The sequence below is a fragment of the Heterocephalus glaber genome, unplaced genomic scaffold, assembly GCF_053883595.1.
Source record: "Heterocephalus glaber isolate CG9 unplaced genomic scaffold, H.glaber_assembly_v1.0 deba00000621, whole genome shotgun sequence".
In the NCBI taxonomy this organism is placed as follows: Eukaryota; Metazoa; Chordata; class Mammalia; order Rodentia; family Bathyergidae; genus Heterocephalus; species Heterocephalus glaber.
In genome coordinates, this window is record NW_028258153.1 from 15,984,751 (window position 1) to 15,997,894 (window position 13,144).

The 13,144-nt window shown below is 34.3% G+C and overlaps 1 pseudogene; it reads left to right on the forward strand.

Annotated features, from left to right (window-relative positions):
• The first annotated feature begins 6,076 nt into the window (after positions 1-6,076).
• On the forward strand, positions 6,077-6,738 carry LOC101723604 (acyltransferase PGAP2 pseudogene; annotated as a pseudogene).
• The last annotated feature ends 6,406 nt before the right edge of the window (positions 6,739-13,144 follow it).

Sequence of the window (13,144 nt, forward strand, 5' to 3'; positions counted from 1 at the left end):
AGAGATGAAGAGTAGGCATATCTGTCCTTTTTCCCCACCTTAAGGAGAAAGCATTGTATCTTCTCCATTCATATAAAGCATTTTTGCCGGAAGTACGGAGTACATGTCTTTAATCTGTTGAGAAGGTTCTGTTCTACTTCTAGTCTCCTGATAGCTTTTAACATGTACAGCTGTGGAATTTAGTCCAATACTTTTTCTCCAACTAGTGACAGGATGATATGGTTTTTTCCTTTCCTCTGTTAAACGATGACTTTTGGGGATGAATCTTCCAATGCTGAACCAACACTGCCATCCCTATAATAAAACCACTTTCTACGTACTGCCAAATCTGACTTCTAATTGTTTTGTTAAACAAATTTCTATCTATGTTCATACTTTTTTCTTCTATTATCTTTATCCAGTTTTAGGATTAGCACAATGTTGATTTCCTAAAATGAGGGGAGAAGTGTTCCTTTTTTTTTCTGCTTTAAATGTTTGATATAATTTATCAGTTAAAATGTATATGAGCCTGTTGTCATATAGGTAGGTTTTCAAGCTAGGAATATACTTTCTTTAATAGGTGCTATTCAAATTTTATATTTCCTCCAGAGTTAGTTTCATTAATTTGTCTTCCAAGGTACTTCTTAGAAGTTGTCAAATTTATTTCAAAACAGATGTTTGTAATATGCTTTCTATATCCTTTTAAATTCTGTAAAATCTGTGGTAATGTCTCCTAGATCTTGATATTATAATTTAAAAATGTATAATTGATATTGTGTAATAAGAAGTAAAGGTCTAAAGGAGCAGGTGAAGTGGGAGGGTTAGGGGAAAGAAAAGAAGGGAAAAGAAAAAATATGAGAAAAGGAAAAAAATGGAAACAAAGTCTTTACAAATAAGGAAGGGTGGACTGGGTGAAGGGAGGGCAGGGGAAGGGGAAAAAATAAGAACCAAGATACTTGTGTAATGGTACAACATCCCAATGATGTATGCAACTGTATTTTATACCTAAAATGTACCAATAAACTTAATGGGGAGGGGAAAGGAAAAAAAAAGGAGCTATGTCTTCTATTTTTGTAATTTCTTTAAGCTTGATTTACTAAATACAGTAAAGAAAAATAAATTTAAATGATAATGTAGCAATGTATAGAATATACATTGCGTTTCCTAGTATTTTCAAAGGGCATTGCAAATTAAATAAACTAGAAGTCAGTATGGTAGTGGTAAAACAAGTGGTCATTAAAATAAAAACAAGATCAAAATTCCCCTAAGAATTGAGTGCCTACAGATAAGATTATATGACTGTTAAGTTTAATTGGGTCAATTTGATTATCTTAAAGAATCCCCAGGGGATTAGTAAAGCACATTTCCAGGTGTGCCTAAGTGGATCATGAAGGTGTAACCTTGGGTACAATATACAGTCTCTGGTTCTAGAACTCTTTCCCTTTTCTGCTTCCTGGCTACCATGAACTGAACATCTTTCTTCCATCACATCTGTCTTTCCACCATGATGTTTCTGCCTGGGAGCCAGCAGACCATGGAGCGAATCCCCTGAAACTAGGAGAGTAATTTAACCACTCTTTTTTAAAGTTGTGAATTCCAGAGTTTCAAGTCCCAGGGACAGGAAAACTGACTAACACAGGTTAACTCTGTATTTCAACTCAAAAGTTCATTTATTAAGAGAAAGAATATGTCCCACATTTATCTGTCCAGTGGTGCTAATTTCAAAGCAAATATTACTACCTGACATTTCCATATAGTTCTTATAAATTCCCAAGAAACATAGGACATAATATATATAGAAAACAGTGCATTTGAATGTTTTACATCTAAAATTAAAGCTCACCAACTAAAGATCAGATTCCTCAGTATTTTAAAGTTTTATGAAAAGCAAGAGGAAGAAATATTAGATTGCAGTAAAAAAGAATTAAAAAGTTAGAGTTCTTACATTAAAAATACCCTTGATTCCATGCATTTCTTTTTTTCAGAAATGGAAATGTTAATCTTAAATGTACATAAAATTTTAATGGGCCTCAAATGTTTAAAACAATCTTGAACAGGAACAAAGATGGGGGATTCAGTTGTCCCCATTTTATTCTTTTTTTTTTTTTATGGCACCAGGGATCAAACTCAGGACCTTGTGCTTGCAAGGCAGGCAGCGGCACCACTGAGCCAAATCCCCAGCCCTAAAGTGAGAGAATTTCTTGGATGGGGGTACCAGGGATCAAACTCAGGACCTTGTGCTTGTGAGGCAGGCGGCGGAACTGCTGCCCATTTTAAATCTTACTACAAAGTTACAATAATCAAAATGGTATACGCCTCACATAAGACAGGCATATAGGTCAAGAGGATAATTGAGAGTTCAGAAATAAACCCATACATCTATGTTCAATTGATTTCAAAAATTGTGCCAAGCCCACAAAATGGGGAAAGAAAGAACTTTTTGGTCAGAAATGGTGCTGGCACATCTGAAAAAGAAGAAAGTTGGACCTTTACTAAACACTGTGTATGGAAAATAATCAACATTTGTCAAGACCTAAAATTGAGAGCTACAATCATGAAACTCAGAAGAAAATTTAAGGTTGAACTAATGACCTTTGATTTGGCAAAGATTCTTAGATATGACAATAAAAACACAAGAAATGTAAAAGGTCCTTTCAAGAATTAATTTTCTGAGCTTGAGATACAAAATAAAATAATTAAGTTGTGAGGTCCTTGAGATACTGAAGATATATTTTTACCTGAGTTTGCAATTCAATAAGTGATTAATGGTTCCACATAAATACATGGATAGGGAAGAAAAAAATATAAAAATCTCTCCTAGTAGAAGTACAATGTAGGATCTTCATCACCTTCTGTTCATTATCATATATTGAGCTAATAGATAGTCCTTTTTCCTGTTCTGCTATAATTGATCAGGCTTGACTTACTTTTATCCAGTAATGCTGAGTTCCACACTGATTGGCTGAAAGTTTTTCACAAGACTCTTTTAGGGATCTTCACAACAATTGTTGTACCCACCCTAGGACTGCTGGCAGTTCTAGAACGGACTGGTGTCTACTAGTGTCCCTATTGTCACAATAGAGAGAGAGAAATAAAAAGCATATTCTACCATGGTGTATTGCATTATATAAAAACTCTATGTTTTGACTGCTTCTTTACTTTAATTTAAATGAGAAAAATACTACATATGTAAATTCATATTTCAATTATCTTGCTAATTTAATTGGACTAGTTAATTGATTTAATTGATATGAATTCATTGACAATTAGGTTAATGACTCTGCTTATGAACATTTAAATGGCAAAAAGAAAGGTAGAAATATTGAAGCATTAAGAAGTTCAAAAATCTGTTAAAATATCTATAAACCTGGGTAACTTTTGGGAAATTTTATAATTTTGTAATTTCAGGCCTTTCAATTTTAAGCAACTTGAGATCAAGGATGATAAACATTTTTTTTTTTTTTTGTACCGGGGATTGAACTTGGGTCCTTGTGCTTGTGGGGGAGATCGCGGAACTACTGAGCTAAATCCCTGGCCCCAAGGATGATAAATATTTTAATGGGCATTCTCTAGCACCTTTAGAAAACTTCAGAAATACCAACTTGCTAATGGACAAGTGAGATAAGCAAGGCTGTCTAAAGACAGGGCACATCTTTACTCTCTGAAATAAGAAGCTCAAATTTCAGAATAATAAGGAAGAAGAAAAGAGAAAGCTAGTAGATTAATGTTACATTTACCTTGACCAGCTATGTTCTAGAAATATCAAATGTCTCACTTAAGAGAACTGGCTTAGTGATACATGGCAAAGGCCTTACAGTTAATTTTCTGGAAATATTATGGCTTTCCTTTTTTTTTTCAATTTTCAGTTCTTTCTAATTAAATACATCATTTTGTTTCTAGAAAGATTCAGTAATTGTTAATTTGCTGCTTTATTGTCTACTCTGAAAATTAACAATAATTATATTTTAATGGTTTAGATTTGGTGTTAGAATATCTATGGTTATACCATTGTATCAATGAGTCCTCTTTTTTCTTTAAGGAAGAAAAGTTTTATTTTGCCTTGCAGTCTGTAGAGATTTCAGTCCATAGTCAGCTGCCTCAAAGGCAGGCTGGCCTGGGAGAAAGGAAGTAGCTCACGGCAAGGTTGGGCAGGGAAGCAGGGAGAGTGTGAAGGGAAGAGTGGAGAAGACACAAACACCCCAGGACATTCCCCCATGCCATCTCTTATAAGACAAAGATTATTCACTCATTCATTCATCAAATATGTGTATTTTTCCCATGCTAAAACCATATAAAACACATCAATAAATAAAATGCAGTATTTTATCTCAGTAAATATATTTAGGAACTTATACATGTTTATTTATATCTCATCTTCCAAAAGACATTTAAGGAGACTTAAGTAGACATATAAATTGTACTCTCTTGTATCTATAAGTAAAATAGTTATAAGTAATAAGTAAAGTGTATATGGCAATGATTGAACTATAAATGTTTTTAGAAGAACTTGCATCTTCATATGTTTATTTATACAGACACACGCATCTATTATATACATGCTTCAATGTATAACAATGCATATATATGAATATATATCATAAAGGTATAATGATGGTCATATGAATATGGATCGATGTGTTTCAATAAACTGAGCTCCACTAAAGCATGAGGGATATAATTGCAAAATATTGATATGATCTTTGCTTTCTGCACTCTTCCCTACTTAATCCTAGGAGCCAAATACAAGCTATAGAAAAAATAGTCCATTTGCCTTTCCATTCTGAGGTAAAAATAAATCAAGGCAATATTCACTTATCTATTTACTCTTAGTGGTGTTATTGTAGAGAATGTAGATTGAAGAGAAAGGAAAGAAACTTGGCAAGGTCAAAGATGACATAACCCAAAAGATAGAACTATCAATAACCTGATCAATGTGGTTATGGAAGAGACAAATAAAAATTGGAATAGCTGACCAAAATGGTTGAAAACATGAATGACAAATAGACTAAAGAAATAAATGCCATTAAAAGGTGCTAAACAGAAATCTTAGTGATAAAGAATTCTATTGAGTTTACAAACAGCAGAAATGGCCAAAGTGAGGAAAGGATTTCAGAAATCAAGGACAAGATGAAATATCATGATGATATATTCAGACAAACCTTAAAAAAAGATGAGCAAGAAACATTCATCCAACAGTTACTAGACAATTCTAAGACAAACCAATAGTTATTTGGAGTTAGAGAGATTATAGAAAATAGCACATATAGGATAAGAAATCTGTTTACAGAAATTGTACTACAAAATTTTCCAAGTATGGGGAAAAAAATCTCAACATACAGGTTAATGAGGCTTACATAATGCCAGACAACTAAGATGAAGAAAGATACTCCCCAGGAGTAGTCCAAATTCCAGAAATTCAGCACAAAGAAACAATCTTAAAAGCTGTCAGAGAAAAGCAGCAAAACAAAACAAAAAACCTCTTAGGATTACAGTAGACTTTTTAACACAAATTTTATAAAGACCATAGCACTTACAGTGAAGTGTTCCAAGCCCTAAAAGAAAACAACTCTCTAAGAAATACATGAACACCAAACAGGCACTTCAAAAAATACTCAAGAATATCCTAGACAGAAACAATAAAGCTAAGAAAGCCAAAAAGTTGGATGGAATGAATACATTAACCAAAGTTAAATAGGTAGACAAAAAGGTGCATGGGGAAAGAGTTAATAACAGAAAAACAATGCAATGACAGGAATACATATATTAATATCATTCATTAATAACTCTCAATGTTAATGTTCTCAATTCCTTCAAATAAAAGATACAGATAGGCAGACTGGATCAAAAAACAAAACCCAACAGTCTACTGCATTTAAAAGACTCTAATCAAAGAAGAAATTCATAGACAAAAAAAAAAAAATCAAAGAATGGGGCTCCACACCACTCCTCCCGCCTGTTCCCTGCTGCTTACCCTGGCCCAGCCAGGGAACCTGGGGCTCCCCTGACTCCCAGTCTCCACTGCCAGTGTGGCCTCCTCATGACCATCACAGCTTAGGGCCTCTTGATTATGATTCCTCCCAGGTTTGGCAATGAAGGCATGGGGAGCCTTGGAAGCTCACAGACTAGTTTCACATCCCAGCTTTACCAGTTACTAACCTGTGATCTTTGGGTACCCAACTGTCTGCCTTCTATGAGCTTGGCCATTGATGGGGAGGTGCTCCAGCATTACATGTGGAGCTTCTGCATCAACCTACACTTGGTGCCCTGCTTCATGGTGGCCTTCACCTACTAGAACCACTACCTCAACTGCACCTCCTCATGCTTTGGCTACCACCTGCTCTGCCACTTCAACTTCAATCTCAACCTCCCTGAGAAGCTCATACTGCTAGTGCTTACCTATGTCTCCACCTCTGAGAACTTCACCATCCATGAAAATGCTTTCATTGTGTTCATTGCTGCATCCCTCAATCATATTCTCCTCACTTGTATTCTCTGGCGGCTGACCAAGAAGCAGACAGTAAGTCAAGAGGATCACAAGTCTTACATGTGGAAACAATGAATCTTAATTATCAATTTTATCATCTTCTTGGCTCTGCCATCTATTTTTGGTACAACTTGTATTGTGAGGCTTGAGTTTACACCATCATTGCCATCCTGAAATACACCATTGTCCTAACCAATATGGCTTTCCACATGACAGCCTGGTGAGACTTTGGGAACGAAGAGCTGCTCATAATCTCTCAGCCTGAAGAAAAATGATTCTAAACCCCACTAGAGCCCAGTGTCCAGAAACAAGAAACAACTTTGCCTTTCTCTATCTAATTGTATCCTCTCTGAGTCCTTTTGAAGCTGGGGAGGAAGAAGGGGAGGGGGCATATGACAAAGCTGACCCCAATACTGTTGGTTTCTTTTCCTCAACCTTCTCAGAGACACAAGCACCTTCAAATAACATCACCCTTAATTGAGAGACCAAGTCCTTAGGATCATGAGAGTCATCCAGTTTTTGGACTTTCCACACCCTCCTTCATTGAGGTCAGGGACTACTCACCCATCCTGTAATCTGAAAACTGTGGTTATTTCTTTCCAGATCACTCATGTGCATAACATGTCTAATGATTTACCATGCACATTTAGGCCAGTGGATGTAGCTCTTTCCTGAGTTTGCCCAGGTGTTTCTAATCCTGACTTCACTCCTTTGAACTGCTGTGTTCCCTAGGGTGTGTACCCTTCCCTATCTGAACCTCAGTGCATGCAGATGCATAAAGAGGGCAGGTGTGGTGTATGATTTCCAAAGGCTCTGCCAGTGTGGCTCTCATCTTCCCTGATGGAGGTGGAGTTCTGTACCTGAAGGAGGATGTGTCCCAGGAAAAATACCATCCTGGCATGTGTTTCTTTTCACTTCTGAAATTATTGGCTTACAGACCTAGATATGGAGGGGTCAGAGGCATAGTTCCCTACCCTAAAATGGGCTCCTTGGTGTCTCTTCATCTTCCCTAGTACTCCAAACTCTGTGCTCTTTTTGTTGTACATTTTATTACAAATGAAAAACTTTTTTGTTTTTTAAACAATAAATAAATAAATAAATATGAAAATCAAGGGATTGAAAACAATATTCTATGCATCAACATCTTGAAAGCAAGCAGAGATAGTAATTTCATTCTTACACAATTAAGCTTCAATAAAAATCAATTTAAAGAGACAAAGAAAGTCACTATATATTAGTTTTGGGAAAAGTTGAACAGTAAGAGATAACAATTGTAAATATATATGCACTGAATATCATTGCACCTAATTTCTAAAACAAGACTAAAGATATAAAGATATAAAGATTAAGCAACAACAGAACCATAGTGAGTGTCCTCAACACCTCACTTTCATACATAGGTCAGCTAAACAAAAAATTAAAAAAGAAATAGCACACTTTGAACAAATAGATTTAATAGATATTTGCAAAGTGTTCTATCCAACTACAACAGAATGCACATTCTTTTCAGGAGCATCTGGAACTTTCTCTAAAATAGACTATGTGCTAGTTTATAAAACCTGCTTAAATAATTGCAAAATAATAAAATTCATTCCACATATACTATTGGTTAATAGTATAATGAAACTAGAAATCAATCACAATAGAAATCATATAAATTTTACAAATACCTGGACATTAAAACACTCCTGAAATAAGTTACGGAGGAAATCAAGGAAAAAAATAAGACAGTTCTTAGAATTAAATGATAATGTAATATGACATACTCAAGCTTATGATACACAATGAAAGCAGTTGTAAGAGGAAAGCTTATAGCTGTGAATGTCCATATCAGAAAAAGAAAGTGAGCCTGAACAAACAACCCAGGGATGCACCTTAAGGTCCTAAGAAAAACACAATCCAAATCTGGAGCTAGTACAAGGAAAGAAATTATAAAATTAAGGGCAGAAATCAGTAAAATGGAGACTAAGTAAGCAATACAAAGAATAAAAGAATTGAAGAGATTTTCCTTTCAGGAAATAAACAAAATGGATGAGCCCTAAATTAAACTTACCAAACAATGGAAGAAAAAATCTTTATCAATGCACTTAGAAACAACAAAGGTGAAATCACAACAGACACCCCCAAAATCCAGAAGATCATTAGTAACTATTGCAAAAACTTGTACTTCAACAAATTGGAAAATATTGAAGAACACAGATTGCTAAACACATCTGAATTACCAAAACTGAAGCAAGGAGACATAAAACTTTGAACAATCCAATATCAGGCAGTAAAATTGAGACAGACACACAAAAAAAGCCTACCAACTAAGAAAAGCTCAAGATCTGATTGATTCACCATTGAATTCTACAAACCTTCAGAGAAGATATAATGCCAATCCTCCTCAAATGCATCAATTACATTGAAAGGGAATGAGTATTTCCAAACTCATTCCTGGAAGTTAGCATTACCCTGATTCCAAAGCCAGACAAGGACCCAACAAAAAAGAAAAGTCCAGGCCAACTTATTTAATGAATATGGATGCAAAAATATTTAACAAAATGAAGGCAAACATAATACAATAAATTATCAGAAAAGTCATATATCATGACCAAGTAGGCTTCAACACAAGGATGCAAGGATGGTTTGACATATGCAAATCAATGTATGTAATATTCCACATAAACAGAAGCAAGGACAAATTAAAATGGTCATCTCATTAGATGCAGAAATTTTTTTGACAATATCCAACATACATTCATGTAAAAACCCTGAAGAAAATAGGTAAGGAATGACCTTGTCACAACCTAATGAAAGCCATTTACCACGAACCAAAGACTAACATTATATTTAATGCAGAAAAGCTGAAAACTTTCTCTAAAATCAGGAACAAAACATTAATGTACAAATATTACTACTATGGTTCAAAACATTAGCTGGAGAAATCAGGCAAGAGAAATAAATAAAATGGATGTGTATAAGAAAGGAAGAAGTCAAATTATTATTAGCAGATGACATCATCTTTTACATTGAAGATCCAAAAAATTCCATGCAGAAGACTGAAGCTAAAACCACATCTTTCAAAATGAATGGAACTAATATAAAAATAAATAAATATATAACTATTAAGACAGAAATATTTAACCTGCTGGATGATACAAATAGAGAAAACTTGACATCGTAGGCATAGGCAAGGAATTTCTAAACAGAACCCCAATCACACACACAAAATAAGTCAATAAATTGGATGGTATGAGATTTAAGAACCTCTGCAGAACACAGAAAACAAAAAACAGAGTGAAGAGACAACCTACAGAACAGGAAAAAAAGTTTGCCAGCTACACATCAGAGGACTAATAGCCAGAATTTATAAAGAACTCAAAAAACTTAGACCCCACTCCCCCATAAAAGATCTAATGGTCTACTGAACAGACACTTCTCAGAAGAAGTACAAATGACCAATAAAGACATGAAAAAATGTTTAACATCTATGACCATTAGAGAAATCTAAATTAAGACAACACTGAGATTCCATCTTACCCCAGAAAGAATGACTGTTATGAAGAAATCACATACACAGAAACAAATGTTGGTGAGTCTTTGGGAAAAAGTAACTCTTCTACATTGGTGGGAATGTAAATTAGTACAACCACTATAGAAATCAGTAGGAAGATACCTCAAAAACCTAAAAATAGAAATTCCATTCAAGCCAGCTATTCTCTTTCTAGATATCTTTCTGAAAGAGTTTAAAACATCACGATACAGTGATATGTGCATACCCATGTTTATAGTACAACAATTCATAATAGCTAAATTTTGGAAGTGGCCTATATGTCCATCAACACATGAATGGATAAAGAAAATGTGGTATTTATACACAATACAGTATTCTTCTATAAAGAAGGATAAATTTCAGTCATTGGTAGGAAACTGCATCCATCTTTGAACCATAATAGTAAGTCAGACACACAACATAAATATTTCATATATGAGAAACACAAAGAATAAATAGATCAAAAAGCAAAATGCAATGTACATAGTAGGAAATAAGGAGATAGATCTATTACAAATGGGAAAGAGATCAAGAGACATAGAGAGGAGAGACAGATGAGGATAAGGTGACTTAAAAATAATTAAAATGTTTTTTGTATACATATCAACTCTCCACATTGTATGTAATCATTATATATTTTCAACATGTGCTAATAAAACTATTTTAATAAAAAAATTCTGAGTGAAACAAAATTGTGTAGTCATTAAAATAAGCATGTTTTAATACTTTTGTTGTGAAATGCCAAAATAAATTGTTTTCATTTTGTCAGGAGATAATGCTTCTAATTTCAGGTCACAAATAACAACACTCATGATTTCAACTGACATGAGTAGTTCGATATTGGTCAATTAGAAAATATTTATTATAAGGCCGGGGATTTAGCTCAGTGGTTTCACTGCCTGCTGCACAAGCACAAGGACCTGAGTTCGATCTCTGCTACCAAAAAAAAAAAAAAAAAGAAAGAAAATATTTATTATACAAGTATGAATCGGGAAAATTAGCATTTCATTTAGTGTTATTTGTATCACACTTCACAGCTTCCCACCCTGAGAAGAAGCCCCTCATCTTGCTATTAGCTCTCAACCCTTTTTCTTTATGTCTATGAGATTGCTCTTTAGTAGGGGAAGAAAATATGGGACCCACTTAAATAATTTGCAATCATTGGAGTATGAAATAGGAAGATCAGTTAAGAAAATATAGTCTAAATTCCGCTATCCCATTGTACACTATACTACTGAGGAAGAAATACAAATACTAATCAAAATTGCCCAGTTTTAACACTAATGCTGATACTAAGATGCTGAAATTCACAGACAGTCACAAAATGTTAGTTTGATGAATACAGATAACTTCCGTTCCTTTGGCCATGAGGTAATGTGTAAGATATTTGCTATTTTGCAGAGGAGAGGGGAATTATCCAGAAAGATAGGAAAAGTACGCTCACTTTGAAATCATATATTCAAGAACTCTCTTTAGGTAATCATCACAGAATGGAGTAGATTATGGAGGTGAGGCTCTGGAAATTAATTTCCTGATCTATTATATTCCTTGTGTGATACAGGAAATCTTTAATGATAACCACCTCAGCAATGGTAAACAGCAGTTTGAAGATTATTGTTATACTGTACCACAAAAGGAATTTTTTTATCTTGTTATTAATGAACCATAGAATTTCAAGTGCATGTAACTAGAGAATTGACAAATATTAAACAAACTTTCAAAATAACTAAAAGTTTAAAATTAACTTTTAATTAATGGATAATTTTTAAGCCATTTTGTTGTTTTTCAGTATTAAAAATTGGAAGAAGAATGTTGTTGAAAGTAAGGCTAAATTACACAAGCACCACACCTAATCAAGTGCTAGAGAGATTGTGGAGGAAAAGAAATATCTGATTGTTTGTGAAACTAGTGCCCTAAATAATGAGATTTAGGAATAGAGTTTTTAAAATGTGTAACCTGATATCCAATTCAAGTACTGTGAAGATTTCAAACAAACTCTACATTCAGGATAAGTAATTTATTAATTGCTTCAAAAATATGACATTCTTTAATATCAAGCAAAATAAATTATCTGTAATTCCAGGGCATTCCAACAAGATACAAAGTAGAACCAGCTAACACTGCAGAGAGATTATCTTTATTCTCCAAATACAATAATCATTTTTAAGGAATTTTGGATATCTTCTCCATAATTTATCAATCATGGAGCTCATATTCCAGATGCATACTAAAGTGCGATTGAAACAATTGTAGTAAGCTATCAATACAAAATTTGTAGTTATGCTATTATTTTTAGCAAATATTTAGTAGTCAAACAGTCTCTGTGAGAGTGCAGCTCAGTGCAAAGAGCAGGAGATTTGGAGTTAAAATCAGTCAGGAATCTTTTATTTGGAAAAGACAGAATCTCAACTCAACTCTCTTACAGTTCACATAATGTCTAAAGGCAACTAGAATAGAATACAGGAGCTAAAATGGTCTTCTCAGGACCCCTCTGTTTGCCTCTAGGTGTGAGCTATATAAATTGCCTTTATTCCATCTCACTCAATGCACATGGACTTCTCCAGTACATATCACATATGGGCATGGGCAGCCTCAATACTGTATTGTGTCCAGCAGCATGCAGGTATCAGCCTCATGGTTGGAGTTAAACTGACTCCATAAAGTTAATGTCCCCACTCTTCATCTAATCTTACTATGCTGGCATCCTGAAATGTCACTTCCAGCCAACTTTGCCAATGATAAGAAATAAATTTTTGTTGTTTATAAGCCACACTTTCTAATGGCACATTGTTATAGTATTTCCAAGCTTAGCAAAAAATGGAATTGGAACATTCCCAGGAACCTTTTATAATATTAGTACTAGAAAACTTTTTCAGTTGAAAGTAATACAATTCCAAGTTTGTTTTGAAATAAGAAGACAATTTGTTGACTTTTGCAGGAGGGAAATCTAAGGATGGAGCTAGTATCCGATATGACTTAGAATTGAAGTTCAAATAAGAGTAACAGCTATCTTTTGCTTAACATGGTGGTGTCATTCTTAGGCAGGCTCTTTTCTCATTGTGGCAGAGGATTCTTCAGCAGGTCCAGGCTTTCACATAACTTAGCTTTTATTCTACTGAAACTGAGTTTCTTCCTTAATAGCTTTA